The sequence below is a fragment of the Cygnus olor genome, assembly GCF_009769625.2.
Source record: "Cygnus olor isolate bCygOlo1 chromosome W unlocalized genomic scaffold, bCygOlo1.pri.v2 SUPER_W2, whole genome shotgun sequence".
NCBI lineage: Eukaryota > Metazoa > Chordata > Aves > Anseriformes > Anatidae > Cygnus > Cygnus olor.
In genome coordinates, this window is record NW_024429073.1 from 34,543 (window position 1) to 42,893 (window position 8,351).

The following is an 8,351-nucleotide window of genomic DNA, read 5'->3' on the forward strand; positions in this document are numbered from 1 at the left end:
TATGTAAATACCAAAATCTGGTTAAATTGGCAATCGGGAATTGAGAATCTGTTCCAACAAGGTCCAAAAGAAACTCCTATGGAATTTTTGAATTTTTGGACCAACTTTGAAGTGCAAAAAAAAAAAAAAAACCACTAAAACAAACAGACAAAAAATTTGGACCTGGCTTGAGAAAACAAACAGAGGCAAATGGCTAGCCTCTTTCTAGGGCAATCAGCCCCTGATATCAGAAAAAAAAATTGTCTTAGGCTGCAGGACAAACTTACAAGAGTCAGGAATGACGGGGACCTGGGGCATCTACCCTAGCAGGTCCACTAGTTGAAATAAAGCTAGGAAACGAAGAGAGAGGCTTGAATTTTTTGGTGGTTACGGGAGCTTCTTTCTCTCTGTTAATTAGTCTGTAAATGTAATAGGAGCAACTGGCCAACAGGAAAAGGTGGTTTTTTTTGCAATGTTTGAAATTTAAATTGGGAAAATTGATTGGAATTACCAACTGAGAAAAACAGCTTATAGACCTTTCGAGAAAGTACAAGTTGATTTCACTGAATTGCCCAAGGTGGGGAGGATAAAATATCTATTGGCAATAGTAGATCATTTAACACAGTGGGTTGAAGCTTATCCCGTAGCATGAGCTACAGCACAGACGGTGGTAAAAATTTTATTAGAACATTTAATACCTAGATATGGGATAATCCAGTACTTTGATTCTGATCAGGGCACACACTTTACTTCTAAAATAATAAAATTGTTATGTCAGTCATTAGGTATTCAGTGGGAATACCACACTCCGTGGCACCCACAAAGCTCAGGGAAAGTAGAAAGGATGAATCAAACAATAAAACAACAATTGGCTAAGTTAATGATTGAGACACAGCTGCCCTGGACGAAATGCTTACCATTGGCACTTTTAAACATAAGAACTAAACCACACAGTGAGACTGGATTATCATCATATGAAATGTTATATGGTATGCCTTATTCTCAAGGGATGCCCCTAGGGAACAATGTAGTTGAGGGTCATAGTATCCAGAAATATATTATTACCATTGGAAGGAGATTACAGGAGCTAAGAGAAATTGGGATGATGACTCAAACACCACCTTTAGGATTTGCTATTCATAAGATACAACAAGGAGACAAGGTCTTAATAAAAACCTGGAGAGAAGAATCATTGAACCCCCGATGGGAGGGACCGTACCTTGTTTTACTTACTACTGAAACAGCTGTGAGAACAGCAGAAAGGGGTTGGACCCACGCATCCAGAATAAAAGGACCAATAACTACCGAAGCCTGGAGGGTTGAGTCCACTCCTGGGGAACTGAAACTGAGACTAAAGAGGAACTATTATTCTGGCAATGAGGTTCTGCATGAATTAAGGGCACTGGATAAAGAGGACAAGGCTGAAGGGAGGAAAGGGAGAAGGCAAGACCGGGGTAGGACCCTCCACTGCGGTGTGTATGGTCTACCGAGGGAGGCAACCCCTATGGGTATTGACCGCCGAGTGAGAGGGCCTCGATCGGACTTCTCCCGCGCTAAGATCAGGTTGTCCTGAGAAAAATAACGTAAGAACCTTTTTAAACCCATAATAAAATTGTGATTAGTTTTCCAGGAGCTGGATCACCCCGAAAGGCTGAATGGTAACACAAGCTCTGAAAGCGGGCCCAACCCCATGATTGAAGGCGTTTCCCACACTCAAGATTGGACGGCGCAAAAGGATAAGAAATGCTATACTTCCTGGTATTGTTTTTACAGGGGCAATTGGGCCATGGGCAAGAATGGAGGAATAACTTTTTCACTTTGGGGGAGGAAGTGGCCAAGGCCTTTAACCTTAGTAACTGCTGGATTTGTGGAGGACCGGGGGGGAACTGAAAGTTGGCCCTGGGTAGCAGGCCCGGTCGAACCCAAGTGGTGGGTCAGTAATTTGAGCGAAGTTCATAATGGGACGCAATTTTGGAAAGAGGAAGGAGGCCCATGGCAATTGCACTCGTCAGCTCGGGGTATATACTGCTTGAACAGAACAGGAACGGTGGCGGTGGGAAAAAGCATTTGCAATTGGACTCTGTCCCCCGGATATGATTGTACCGATCCTGGATGTAGTCCTATAAACTGTACAGCACGTAGTGGGAAATGAAACGCCACACATGTTCAGCTGAGAAACGGGACTTGGCTGAAATGCTCATATAGGGAATTTTTTTGGATCCGGATGTGTGGACCATGGGTTAAAAGGATGCTATTTTTATTTTTATGTGGTGTAATGACGTTATTGTTTATACCTTGTCTGATACCTTGATTTACGTTGTTGATACGGCGAATTATAAATAGCACCCAATTTGAGGCCTCTTTGCATGATTGTGTGATTGTGCTGTGGGAGTGAGAAGCAGAATCGCTGTGAAGCAACATCCCTAGCACTTAGTGGCTTGTTGACTGATGTAGGTTCTAGTAGGCACGCTACTTTACAATCGTAATTCTGCATGTGATTTTCACCCTGTTGCTTATTGTACCTTGCTTATTGCAATGTCTGCGGTGATTGATAGAAAAATCTATAGAAAGTGTTTGGTTGATTGAAAATAAAAAAGGGGGAATTGTGGGAAAGGAATTCGCAGGGAGCTTTGCGCTGTTTCACACGTCCCTGAGTTAGAGATAATGAGGAAAACAGCGGTAGAAACAAAAACTTGACCAAGGTCGAGATAAAGTACATTGGCTACAGTGTTAAAGATGAGCTTTGGGCAGTGGCCAATTGCTGGCTGGCTCGAGGCGCGTCTGAGGGTCTCTAACCAATTGTATGACAGATTCGGGCGCGTGGACAGCGCGTGGGGTTACGGGGAAAGTATATGTAGTAATGAAACAGGGCAATAGACGTCTCCTGTTAAAGAGCCATCAGGAGTCCGTGTCTTGCATCCCTTCACATAACAGTTTCATAACACCCTTCACATAACAGTTCACATAAACACCTCTGTTTTAGCTTTTTGAAACTTTTATTTTCGAAACCAAACTTTAATTTCTGGTGTCCAAATTGGGTTGTAGATACATGTTCTTCCTAATAAAAATAGTTCACCAGTATTTCTATTGATCTAGAAATATACTGTTCTACTTACCAGTACTGTTAATGCTGCCTTGTTGAGTGGGGTCAGGACCATGTGTAACCCAGTGACATTCAAAGGAGCATTCACATTCATCTTCATTCTTCTCTGTGAAGATCACACAAACTTTAGAATCTGTCCTACAGTCTGTATTGTTGCCATTTTGTAGGACAAATGCAGTACTTGGAAAATTAAGGCCTGATCTTGTGAAATATGAAACACCCTCGCATCTTATAGAATCATAGAATAGAATCATAGAATCATTAGGGTTGGAAAAGACCTCCAAGATCATCTGGTCCAATCATCCCCCTACCACCAATATCACCTACTAAACCATGTCCCTAAGCACCATGTCCGACCTTTCCTTAAACACCCCCAGGGACGGTGACTCCACCATCTCCCTGGGCAACCCATTCCAATGCCTGACTACTCTTTATAAGAAGAAATGTCTACTACAATGGGGAGCTACCTCTGATAAGCACCTCTTAAATCTATATGTAAATGTTTTGGTCACTTAGCTACCAGGAGTAACCTATATATGGATGTAAATGTCCAAATTTAGGGATCCCAGCTCAAATAGTTGGAGTAGAATGCACATTTAAAGAAATGTCATTATTCACATTCTGAAGGAATAAATGGATGAGGGGGGTACTTTGGCCCATGAAACAATGGACTATATAGACTCATGTCATTATTACTTGTGACAAAATTCTGTTTCTGAAAAAAAAATCTCCTAAACAGTAACCAATTTGCTCTAAAGTATATGTTATTTCAGCTTTGGACAGATGGGATTAATATGATTCATTAACCACTAATAGAATATATTGAGAATTATCAGGTTTGGAGTATCTATTTGTTTTGTTCATTTGTTTTTTTTAGGGCTTTTTTTTTTTTTAGTAAAAATGAACAGCAGATCTAACATGAAACAAACTATAGGTTAGTTCTTTGCATGTTGAAGTTAAGTTTTGAAAGAGTTTCAAATGGTGGAAAAGAAAATCAGGTTCTCTAATACCATATGTACTTGTATGTTTTGGAAATACTTTGTAGTGTTGAAGTTAGGACAGATCATCTCCTTGGTCAAGAAAGCCCATTACTATAGTGAAGTCATAGCTTTAAAGGTATAGTTATACAACACCTTTTCTGAACAATTTTATATGGACCTGTATTATAGAATGATTTTCAGTTTGCAGATAAGCTTCGCCCAGCATACAACAAACAGGACACATACTTCAAAATGCTGTTTTACAGATTAGTGTTCTGTAACACTGTAAAATACCAACTTTCTGACAGTTTAATCAGTTTTCTTTCTGTACAGTATCAGTATTCTTTATAAGTTATTTTGCTGTCCCGTTTTGTAAATAACAAGAAATTAAAAAAAAGTAGACAGATGGTTTTGTACATATGTATATATATTGTCCAAATAATAATAATATTAAAAAAAAAAAGAATAAAAAAAAAACGTTGTTTTGAATAATTGGAGTCAGAGAGAAAGTGATTACGTAAACTAATCCGGATGATTATAAAAAAAATACTGATGCACAGGATGAAATCCCTGAGTTGAGCAGTGTATGAACCAGCTTCACAGATCTTAGCATTGCTAGTTATTATTATGCTTGGGTCTTGTTTCTGGGCTTTTCCCAAGTATTTTCCTAGGTATTCCTTCTCCCACTACTGCAGGGAGACAGAAACTAATTGTGACATAACTTGCAGTGGGGGGAAGAATATCACCTCACTAGTATGCTCCAGCTCCTAAAAAGTTTCTCTCCCATTGCTCATTGACCTTTGAGCTCATACTGATGTTCTCCCTTTCACCATGCAGCTGCCCCATGAGCTAACATGCTTAAGCCTTTGTGACCACAGCTGCCTCGAGCTTTCCATGGACTTGGAGGGGTTCACTAATGTAAGGAGAAAAACTGCCTGTTCAGCCTCTGAAGAAAGGAAAGACAAGGAGCTCTGACTCAAAAAGTTCACTGACATTTATAGTCAGAATTAGCTAAGACTACTAACTCAGCTACTTACACAAACTTTAACCTGGTACCTGAACTGTGCTAGGATGTGAGCAAGATTAAACCCCCTGACCCAAGAGAATATTTAACCTTCTGGCAACATTTAACCCTATGGCAAGGAAAGCAAAGACGAAGGGATGGTATAGTACTATCTGCAGCCAGAACAAGATACGTAAACAGACTTCAGGTTTTGACTTGATATTGACTTTTGAGTTATTTGCTGGTGTGGTTGTTTTTTAAGCCTAAGCACTGGAATTTTCTGTCCTCAAGCAAACAGCCAGAAGACAAATACAACAAACTCAGCATGAAGTTTTCTCCCCCCCCCCCCCATCATCATAACTGGGAATAAATGATACAGAATTGGGACATTGGGCTCATTCCCCTGCAATATCATGTAGCACTTGTAGCTTTGTATCATAAATTTAACAGTTCTCCCAGGAATTATGTAAATTTTGCCTGGAAGAGGCACAACATATGAAGACTGGAAGCATTTCAGAAGATGCTGGTGGTAAGACTTCAGCTGTGACATGAGGAGGTGTGAACCTCAGTACAGAACAACTGATTCAGCGAACACAATTTGTACAAGGAGATCATCCCCCCCAAGGGGAGAAGAAAGGAAACACAACATACAATACCATAAAAGTTCAGTTAAATGCACACAGTGTGGTTCAGAAAGCCACATACAAGGGTAATCTACCTTCTAGGATGACTAGGATGACTTCTTTCACTTCCATGAGAGTTGAAAACATATGTTGTTCAGCATTCATTCAGAGTCAAGGAGGTTTCCTTTCTGCATCAGAGCTCCAGAACAACTGCTACTTTTCCAATGTTTTTCCTCTGGAGACAAAATCACTTCCAGGTTGAGCTCCTCACATCTCCCAGCCATATTGGACAAATTGCATCAACAATAACTTAATCCAAAGTCACAATTGTCAGAACGATGTACTTACCAAAGTCTGCTTTAAGGGACAGGTTGCCCAGAGAGACTGTGGAGTCTCCCTCCTTGGAGATATTTGAAAGCCATAGTCCTGCACAACCAGCTCTAAGTGGCCCTGCTTGAGCAGGGGGGTTGAACCAGATGACCTCCAGAGATTCCTTCCAACCTCAACCGTTCTGTGATTCTGTGACTGCCTTAAGGTGAAGGAAGCTTTCACAACGGCATGAATTTTGCAATTACAGTGCTTTCAGTATCATACCCTCAACTGAAAACTTCCTTGTCCCCTAAAATATCTCCTCAAACACTCCCACAGGTATTATGGAGCTCTTCACCTTTCAAAAATGGGAACTTCTTGATTGACACCATTTGTTTAATCCTTAATATACATTATTATACATATTATTACACACTGTTCATATGGAGCTCACCTATTCCTTTAGGGGGGAGAGAGATCAGAGTTACTGTTGCTTTCAGCTTCTATTTTTGAAGTGGCTACAACTGTTTCTGTTTTTTATTGTCTTATGGTCCCCAATTTATAACTGATAAATATCCTATTGCTTTCCATATCAAAAACTGTCAGTATCTGTTTCAGTATTGTCTGTTGACTCTTAGGCCATGCAGCACTGATCAAATCAACACCTAAAAATCTCCATTGCTGAACACAAGGTACAAGGGAAGTGCAGTGTGTAAACTACAGGACTAGGAGAAAAACTTCATAGATAAGAACAATTTGCCATTCTTACATACCAACCCAGAGATCCATAAAAGCATCATGGGCATTCAGAAGGCACAGAAAAAGAAACCATAGGGCATGGACAATATCAGACACCTCCTAATCTTGTTATAACAATGTGCAAAGAAAAGCCTTAGGCTTTCCAAATGGCTTTTTCTTTCTCTTCTGGCTAATGGGCTGTTGTGGTTTAGCCCGGCTGGCAGTCAAACACCACACAGCCGTTCGCTCACCCTCCCCCCTCCCTCTCCGGGATGGGGGAGAGAAACGGGAAAGTGAAGCCTGTGAGTTGAGATAAAGACAGTTTATTAAGACAGGGAAAAGAATAACAACAATAATAATAATAATAATAGTATTAATAGTAATAATGTGTACGAAATAAGTGATGCACAATGCAATTGCTCACCACCCGTTGACCGATGCCCAGCCTATCCCCGAGCAGCCGGCCACCCCTCCACCCCGGCTAGCCACCCCTATATATTGTTCAGCATGACGTCAGATGGTATGGAATACCCCTTTGGCCAGTTTGGGTCAGCTGTCCTGGGTCTGTCCCCTCCCAGCTTCTGCTGCATCCCTAGCCTGCTCGCTAGCAGGACAGAGAGAGGCTGAAAAGTCCTTGGCTGGTGTAAGCACTGCTCTACAACAATTAAAACATCAGCATGTTATCAGCGCTCTTCTCATTCTAATCCAAAACATAGCACCCTGCCAGCTACTAGGAGGAAAATTAACTCTGTCCTAACTGAAACCAGGACAGATATCCACCCCTTATTCCATACCATTTATGTCATGCTCAGGTTACACTCTTTCCAATACTTTCTAATTAATCACCATTTTCATCTATGATATATAGCAACCATGGTAGCGATGACATACAGTGTTATATGATAATTAACATATTATAATTCAACTCATGGGCTATTCTCACCCAGTATTAGGTCCCCTTGAGGTACACACCGGACCTCCCCATTCTCTTGCATTACCCACCAAGTGCATCCAGGTCCCCGAGCAAAAGCAATCCCACTAATGGGCTTGCCTTTTCCTGAGGCGGGAGTAGCCCAGACTGTCTTACCCAGCATGTTTCTTACGTGCACTACAGGAACTTTATCCCCTTCTACAGTGCGTAACAGGTTTGATTGGGCAGGTCCAGCTCGGTTGGCAGATCCTCTAGTATTGACTAACCAGGTGGCCTTTGCCAGATGTGTTTCCCAATTTTTGAATGTCCCAGCACCCATTGCTTTCAGTGTAGTCTTTAACAGTCCATTGTATCGTTCAACTTTCCCGGAGGCTGGTGCATGATAAGGGATGTGATACACCCACTCAATACCATGTTCTTTGGCCCAAGTGTCTATAAGGTTGTTTCGGAAATGAGTCCCATTGTCTGACTCAATTCTTTCTGGGGTGCCATGTCGCCATAGGACTTGCTTTTCAAGGCCCAGGATAGTGTTCCGGGCGGTGGCATGGGGCACAGGATATGTTTCCAGCCATCCGGTGGTTGCTTCCACCATTGTAAGTACGTGGCGCTTGCCGTTGCGGGTTTGGGGGAGTGTGATGTAATCAATCTGCCAGGCCTCTCCATATTTGTATTTCAGCCATCGTCC

At 41.6% G+C, this 8,351-nt stretch overlaps 1 long non-coding RNA gene across 1 annotated transcript; it reads right to left on the minus strand.

The window, feature by feature from the left end:
• Positions 1–245: 245 nt before the first annotated feature.
• On the minus strand, positions 246–7,633 carry LOC121062927. The gene is made up of 3 exons (XR_005815740.1): positions 7,623–7,633; positions 3,475–3,477; positions 246–419 (listed from the first exon to the last, which is right to left on the minus strand). It is a non-coding gene; the product is annotated as an uncharacterized LOC121062927 (long non-coding RNA).
• Between the last annotated feature and the right edge of the window lie 718 nt (positions 7,634–8,351).